The following is a 9,169-nucleotide window of genomic DNA, read 5'->3' on the forward strand; positions in this document are numbered from 1 at the left end:
TATGATAATTTATCTAGGACAACAAGCCTTTAGATGAAATTTTATAATATTATTTAAATTTGAAAAAAAAAGGGTAAAAATCAAAATTCACATTTCTTTTGACGAATAATTTTAACTCAACACTTCTCTGACATGCCAGAGGCCTTTTGATGGGCTGTGAAGTTTGCAATTTTGAACACCAGTCATAAACTTCCAATTTTCCCAAAATTCATGAATGTTGCACGTATGATATTTAATATTCACTCCTTTCAGTAAAACCATGAGGATTGGCTCCTTCGTTATTGAATACAAGCAGAGAACTTGACTCAATTCATGTAAGAGACAGAGATATAACTTCACCAAAAAACATTTTGGTGGGCTGAAGAAGAAAATTGAGCAACAACTCGTTTTGGATGTTCTGCGGCAATGGGGACTCTTCAGCAACTGCTAAGCTGTATGGTTCCATTGCTTGGGTGGGAACAGGGATGGGATTTTACTAAGTATGTTATGAAACCAACTCACAAAAAGATAGAAAAGATAGATCAACGCCTTAGAAATAAGCCTCTTCGAGGGGGCAACCCCCTTTACATTACACAAATGAATAATTCTTGGATCATACAAATGATAAGACCTCCTTTCTATATATAGGAGTCTAAGGGGTCATAATATAATCAGAGCCGACATAACAATAATAATGTAAGGGAACAATAATAACAATAGTGGGCTTCTATGGGGCACAATAATAACAATATGGGGACTACATGGGTACAACAATATAATAAGGGGGTTGTACTAATAACAATAAGGGGTTACACTAGTAGTATAGGGGCCTAACATGCCCCTCTCCTTCAAAAAGTGTTGTCCTCAACAGAGTAGAAGCTGGCACTGGAGGCTAAAGTTTGGGGATAGTCTTGCATTGCCATTATCCTCGACAAGAGGTGATTATGTCATGAATAGATTTGGAGGGTGAAGCTCTGACATTTTGGAGAAGCTTCAGAAGTTTTTACATCTTTTATTCTGGTTCACATTAGCCTAGATACAATTGGAGTGAGTTACAGAAGGGATGGGATTTTTCATTTAGGTTTTATGCTCCAAGAAACACGTTCTAGTTGTATACATTTCTTTGGCTAGATAAATTATATTGATGTGCAATCCGAGTTTGTTGAACATGTACTTTATCTCAAACTCAAAATTCATAAAACTAGAGGTCTTGGATTTAAGTGCATTCTATATACGATATCTTCTCATTATGGATACATACACGGTATCTAAGAGGTAATTTTGTTCTTTCAGACGTTTTTGGGCATGACATGGGGAATTGCTTTTTTTTTATTGGGCTTGGGTGTGAGGGTGTCCCTATGTTTCTAAGTTTGTTTCCCATATGACGTCACCCTCAAATAACCAGGTGGTGAAATATGTATGTCCTAGCAACCCAGAGAAGTGTTGTTTTCATCCAAAATTCCTAGTTTTCACTAGACCTTTTAAAATGTTTTGATGGCGTTGTGGCCATATCTGGTGTTGTGTTCCAGGTTGCTTGTGTTGTTAATTATATTCTCCTCATCTTTCAGTTGTCTCTGGTTTACTATTTGGCACGATGTTCTTTCTTTGAGGTTGCAACTTTACAAATTTTGAATTCTACATCGAGGTGGTTTCCCATCATTGAATTGAGTGGTTTTGATCCTAATGTGGTTTCTTGTTTCATGGTTGGTATTTTCATTTACGTCGGATCTTCCCTCGAGGTACGTGGGATATGACTTCTGGCCCATTTAGATTCGTTGGGTGGCTCTAGTGCAGGTATTTGTTTTCAGTGGTGGTATACAATTCATTCTTCTCAGGTGGCATACCTTTTTAATTACATTCTTATCCTCAAAATTGTTCCTCTCGAGGTTTGATGGTGCAACACATTTACTCCCTAGCATATGACATTCCTTTGTCATGGTGATCCTCGCTCCTATATTCCCTTTTTCTTATTTGGAAAAGTTGGACTATTTTCGTTAGTCCATTTATATAGGATCCCAACCAGATTTGGTCCTTTATTGTTCCTTTTACTTTTTGTATGGTTTCTCATCTAGGTGACATGGATATTATCAGAATGTCTACGTCGGGTGTTGACTCTATAGAACCAGAGGCTCTCATTCAAGCCACATTGGTTACTGAGGTGGAATAGACCAAATTTAATATACCCAGTGGGATGGGGGTTGGTAAAAGGTTAGGTAAGTCTGACATCACAGGGACACGTCAGTTGCATGCATCGGACATGGGGCTTCAACTACCGGTGCATTCGGTCAGGTGTTGTCATCCAAAAAACTTGAAGGCGGTTAAAACTATCTCACAGACAAAGTTGCTCCATTTTTGTCATGACATCCTATGGGATAGAGTGTTCAGCCTACAAAAATAGGATTTGGTAGGGTGTTGCATGTTCACTAATATGTCTGAACCTAAGATGCAGGATTGGGTTAAACAACATTGGATCCCTATTCTAAAATGTTCTCCTAAAGTTTTCCTATTGATGAATTCTTGGTATGGGATACATTTTATCCACTGGGACAACGTGGATCACATCCTTAAGGCCCCTTGGGTTTGCGGTCACAACTTTTTACTACTTCATAGGTGGTATATTGGCTTTAATCCCCTCTATGAGACCCCAAGATCGAGGTAAGCGTGGATCAAGCTTCTAGATATGTCAATTGAATTCTGGACACACAGGGTTTTTGAGGAGATTGGAAACTCTATTGGGTGCTTTATTTATATGGATGCTAACATTCTGGGGGCCAAAGACAAGCGTATTGCATGGATATTGGTTGAGGTTAACTTATCTGGAGTCTTTCTTGAAAACATCGACCTAGAGTGGGGTCCTATAAATATTCGGTAACGGATTGACTTATGGGGGATCCCTTTCCACTATCTCCTCAGTCATCATATGAGACATCTCATGGCTCATTTCCCTCATACATCTCGACATCGGTCGAGTGGTCTTCTCTAGACGCTAGTACATGGATGTCACTTCGAGAAGGGCCTAGTTCCTCTTACTCCACATGTACATCTAGATAATTCACATTCTCTTGACTCTATTTTGGAAGAGGGATGATTGGAAAATATTCCCTCTTCATCCTCCCCACTCCCCTCTTCCCTGTAGGATCTTAGTGTCCACGCTAAAGTGGTCCCTCTTGGCTTGGTATCTCCTTTGGAACATGAGTCTCACATTTTGTCGGTCTCTCGTGACCCCATATCCTCTGATGAAATCAGGGTATCTATTAAACATTTGATCGATTATATTCAGTCTGTTATAATCTTCATCGAGGAAACTATGGCCTCAAAAGAGTTGGTTTCTTTTTGCTATTGATTCTTATGGTATTTTTGATGGTCTGGTGGCTCTTTGGAACCCTCATTGGGTGAACTTTACAACATTTAAGTGTTTTGCGTGTATTTTACTTAGTGGATTCATCAGGGGATTCCCATCCCAGTTACATTTTCTAAACCTATATGCTCCTTGTCATGAGAAGGGTTTTTGGGACATGATGGCAGATTATGGTATATTGAAGATTGAGTCTTTGTTCATTGCTGGTGAATTTAATGTTGCACTAGCAAGTAATGAAAGTTGGGGACCCCACATTAGATCTGACCCACTGGGCGCCTTTTTGAAACACTTCATTAGGGAAAATATCCTGTGGGATGTGCGGCTTATCCCACTGGTCCCTACCTAGAAAAATGGTAGATCAGGCCTGGATCATATTCAAAAAAGACTTGATAGATTTATGGTTAACGAGAAAGTTATGGAGTCTTTGGGTAATATTAGATCTTGGGTGGTGCAGAGTAAGATATCTGATCGTCTCTTGATTATTTTGTAGTGGAGAGGGGAGGCTTCATTAAGGGGTATTCCTTTCAAGTTTAATAGGACATGGCTACATGAGGACTCCTTCAACTCACTTGTGACAAATATATGGTCTTCTAGGGTTTATCAAGATATTACATTCACCATGGATCTGATTATGAAGAAATTAAATAATTTGAAGAGGGAAGTTTGTAAGTGGGAACAAATTCAGAAGGAAAAAATGAAAAAGGATTTGGATCAGATTGTTGCCGAAATGGAACTCCTCGACCAACATATGGACCTTGTCTCCCCTTTAGTTTCACAATTGAATAAAATGCAGGATTTGGAAAAGGAAAAAAGATACATCTTTAATTTTCAGGAGGTCTCTCGGCACCTCCAAAGTCGTGTCATCTAGATCCAAGAGGATGATAGCAATACAAAATAATTTCATCATTTTGCAAATCAAAGGAGACACAAAAATGAAATTTGGGATATGGAAAGCATGGAGGGGAGAGGGGGGTGGGGGGGGCTTATACACAACTGGTGACATTAAGAAGGAGGCTATAAAATACTTTGAAGGTCTATATTCGACACATAATGGGGTGGGCTACGCTGATCTGTTGTGGGGTATTGAAAAATTCCCATGCATGTTCTTGGAGGAATCTAATGCAACATTTTACATACCTGTCATGTTGGAAGAAATATTGGTTGTACTCAAATCATTTTCCAAAGATAAGAGTCCAGGTCGAGATGGCTGGATGGTGGAAATCTTTCTTTACTTTGATCTTATGGGTCCAGACTTCCACAAAATAGTTGAAGAATCCCATTCATGTGGCAGGATTTTAGGTGCGATTGATTCAACTTTTATTGCACTTATCCCCAAGTAATCACACCTTGTCTCATTCTCTGATTTTCGGGCGATTTCTCTTCGTAGTTGTGTTACAGTACATTCCTACAGGAGCAGGATTGGGGATGTGCAAAACCCTTTTCTTTCTAAGGAGTGTTGAAAATGTAGCAAGAAAAGGCTTCATTTGTCTAGTGCCTTAGTCAAATTGATAAATTTGATTTTCCACATCAACAGGATGACTTGGATTGTAGTTAACTAGAGTGACATGGCCTTGTCTACTAGCTAAGTCAATAAATTCGAGTTTGTGGGAAAGAAGTAGAGTTGTGCATGGGTTGATTGCTAAGATCTAGCAATCTAGTGGGGTTATATTTAGTGAAACTCAATTATCTGAGCTCTATTCTAGAATAGAGTTAGTATGAGTTCAGTTAAGTAGTTGTAACTGTTGTTAATTCATTGGTCTCTTAGTTAACTAGTCAATTTACTAAAAATATCCCTAGTCATGCATGCAATTCAAATTGCCTAGTTTTTTATAGGGACAAGGCATAAATGTATTTATAACTATATACTATTGAGTGTACAATGCTTTTGCACTAAGCATGTAATCAATTCCCCTTGGATTTGGGAAAGAAAATAGGAAATTTACCTATTATTTAGGAGCTTAATTCCTCCCAGATTGGGCAAGGAAATAGGAGGTTAGTTGAGGCTTGGATTGGCTAAGTGTTCGCCAGAGCAAGTCAGGAAGCTGGAAAACCGTTTTACAGTGTAGGGTGTGATTCAGAGTTGAAGCAAGACATTGTAATTGTTTCTCTTTCTCATCTGGATTAATGCAAAGTAGTGGAGGGGGTTTTACGAGTTGGTTTACCCTGTAAAGTCATTGTGTTCCTTGTGTTTTGATGGTTGCATGTTATTGAATATGTTTCTATTGCGTGTTTCTCTTTCCACAGAATAGTAGAAAAATGTTTTGTTTCTTGATTTCAGTTTGATTTCATTAATAGTATCTTGGAATTTCTACATTCTTGGTGTTTTTCCATCTCATTTTAACAATGATAATTTTATTGTTGCTTTACATACTAGACGACGTCTTTTTCTTGGACCAAGTTATTGTTCGATGGAAGAATTTTTTTCCTTATCTTGTATGGAAGAGCACGAAGGAGATTGGTCTATTCAAAGGTCTTACGTCCACTTGTCGCTACCTCATACAGGAGTTCAGGTATTTTAGCTTCGTGAAGAAGGATTCAGGTGATACTCCGGTATGGAATGTGTATTTAAGCAGGGTTCAATTGTAGTATTGAAGGTTTATCAACATATTTCAACTTATATCAACCCATTAAATACCGTTTGTTGGTACAAGAAATCTTGGAGGTGGCATGTTCCTCTTAAAGTAGTCATCTTTTGCTAGCTGGCCTAGAAAAGAAAAATTCTTACCTAGGATAATATTTGCAAAAGGGGATTCTTTGGTCTGGGGTGGTGTGTATTATGTCGTAAGGAACATGAGAGCATTTGACATATTTTTTTCAATGTCCCATGTCTGTGGAGGTTTGGGCGTGCATTATGAAGCAATTTCAAATACCCCTAGTAGGTTCTTTTGATTCATTGGAGTCTTGGTTCAAGTGGTGGTTTAATAAGAGAGGGAGATATAAATTTCTACCTCTATACACGATATGGGAGATTTAGAAAGCTAGAAATATTTCTATCTTTGAAAACATGCCTCCCATTATCTCCAACATTTGCTCTAAATATTTGGCTTAGTTATCTAAGGGGGGCCCTCTCGTGTGTTTGCACTTTTTCCAAACATTTGTCTTCTCCATTACAGGGGATTTTTCTAGAAGGATTCTTTGATGGTGCGACTCGAGAAAAAAGATGTGGATGCAAGGCATGGCCGAGGATTAATCCTCTCATACACTTTCTTGTTTTCTGGTTTGGCGGATTTGGTACGAACTAAAAGGCCGATTTACTTGCACTATGGGGTATGTTGGTCTCTGCCAAACACCTTCAACTGCAAAATATTTTTGTGTATGAGGACTCTAGATCAAGCATTGAAGCGATGGTCAGGCAGTGCTCCTTCTCAACCCCTTTCTAGTAGAATGGATGGTTTGTATTGAGGTTCCGGTGTGCTCTTTTGAGCATATTACCCTTTCTCATGTCTATAGGGAGTGTAACATAGTGGTGGATAGTCTCTCAAAGCAAGGTTTGGTAAAAACTCCTGGTTTAGTTCAATATAGATTTTTTGTGGAGGGTAAGTTGATGGCATAGGGAAATTTTGATGCGCCATAACTGGTTTCTGGATTGTCTAGTTATTTTGCATATCACTAGAATGAAAACCTTTATTACATAGGTGATACTAGTTTTGTTATATATCATAAATGTGGTGCTTTGTATACCATTGGTGAAGCTATTTTTTATATTGTTTGATAGTAAATCAAGGAAATATGGACAATGTTATTTTGGTATAATAATGTTTTAGCCTCACTAGTCACTTGGATAACGTTCTGGTCCCATTTTGATGATCTTGCACATACATCTTGTTCTTCCTTTGGATTTTTGGAACTTACTGTACATGTGTTGGAACTGTTTATTTTAATAGAAAGTGCCAACGTTATTTTCCTTCTGAAAAAAAAACCACAGGCCAATCCTCATGGTACTGGTGTTGCGGTGTCGGTGATTGTAATGGTAATGTCCTCCACTACATACAAACTCTATAACTGAAATTTTTTGTGCCCACCGATCAAATGATGATAACCTTTCAGCTACATCCAATGTATTATCCTGAGATCACTAGTAAGTGGTAGCTAAAAACTTCCATAAAATGGTTGTGGATTTCTCAGATCCATTAAAAGAAAAGGCTTTCAATCCGATGAATTTGACTTCAAAAAGGTAAACTGACATCTGGAGATTTAGTAGGAAACTTTCGAGGTCCTAAGCGAGGACAATACTAGAAAAAATATTTGGCGAGATCAGTTGGTTCGAACTTAATGTTTAGTGGCAATGAAAATATGGGTGTTCTTTGCCTTCATATTTTTATTGTGTTTTGTCGACACTATTCCATTGGGTTCTCTTGTGGTGAAATCTCAATGTATCATGGACGAAGCTAGAGGCATGAGAGTAAAGCTCTCATGTGTATCTAGGTATCACATTTGGAGAGCATGGACACAAAGGGGCTGAATAGGTAGCCATTGAAATACATAACGAGCACCATTATTGCCCAATGATTAAATTGTGTGTGCCTCACATGGGCCACCTTCATGGTCACTAACCCCACAAATAAAAACCTCATGGTTCGAGCTTCCCTGAATTTGTTGAATTCGAGCGACGCAGTGGCCATAATGTTTGTCAACAACCTGGAGTTTCTCAACCTAACCCTCATGCACGCCTTTAAACGATTGGTCGTGGGGCTAGGAAAGGCAGGGCTAATGGTGACACTCAATAACCACATCAGTAGACCTGGTTGGTTTTGTGGCTACGATGATGGGAATGTATTCTTCGGAGACATGGATTTTTATCTAGGGGTGTGGATCCAGGGATTGTCTGCCATGGCCATCGCTTTCAAGGGCATGATAACGATTGTGGGAATGAGTTTGTGAAATGAATTTAGAATCAAGAGATTGAATCTGAATGACTTGTACAAATACATGCAACAAGGAGCCCAAGCCATCCACGATGCCAATCTTGATGTGCTGGTCATCATGTCGGGGCTCAATTATGATGTTGATCTCAAATTCTTGGCATCGAAGCCGATAAGTCTATCATTTATAAACAAAATCATGTATGAGATGAACTGGTATTCATTTACAAACGAGAAGGCCTGGGAGAAAGTGCTAACTAACATGCTCTATGAAACTGTGACGGCCCAGGTAAATGACCATACTGTGTTTGTTACCAAAACCTTATCTCCTCTCGAATTGTTGTTCATCATGATGGAATCCTCTCGAATTGTTGTTCATCATGATGGAAAGGCAGAGGAGGGAAGGCACAAATTTGACACACATAAACAATGCACTGTTGCTCTTCTATTAATCACACAAAACTTGATTTGACTAGATTAAAATGAACGGTATTTATCTTTTTTGACTAGCGACTCCCCTAAAATAAATTCAACTTGAAAACACACACTACATTTGACTTTTCCCAAATAGGACTAAACTCAAAATCACTCATACTTGACTTAGTTAAGTCACATTAACACTAGTTAACTCAAACTATAAATTTGGAATACTTTGCATGCGGGAGTAATTACAGTTTCCAACACTCCTCCTTAATTACCACTGTATAACTCAACATAACTCAATCATAACTCAAATATGCCTACTAGTCTTACAACAAAAATTGACTCAATCATCACTCAAACATACATGTTCGTCTATGTCTCAGCTAGGCTTACAAAGACTCAAAACTTTGACAATTTTGCATTTTATTTTTCATTTCTTCCAAATTCTATATCTTCAAAATTATTTCATTCTTTGTTGCATGTTTTTGCTGTAGACTCCATATTTCTTTACTTGTTGTTGCTACAATTTTTCTTTGACTTCTCTTTT

The 9,169-nt window shown here is 38.3% G+C and overlaps 1 pseudogene; it reads left to right on the forward strand.

The window, feature by feature from the left end:
- Window positions 1-7,622: 7,622 nt before the first annotated feature.
- On the forward strand, window positions 7,623-8,671 carry LOC149142875 (glycosyl hydrolase 5 family protein-like; annotated as a pseudogene).
- Window positions 8,672-9,169: the final 498 nt, after the last annotated feature.

This window comes from Pinus tabuliformis, chromosome X (genome assembly GCF_031772625.1).
Source record: "Pinus tabuliformis cultivar Carrire ecotype Pingquan chromosome X, CPIR1, whole genome shotgun sequence".
Taxonomy (NCBI): Eukaryota; Viridiplantae; Streptophyta; class Pinopsida; order Pinales; family Pinaceae; genus Pinus; species Pinus tabuliformis.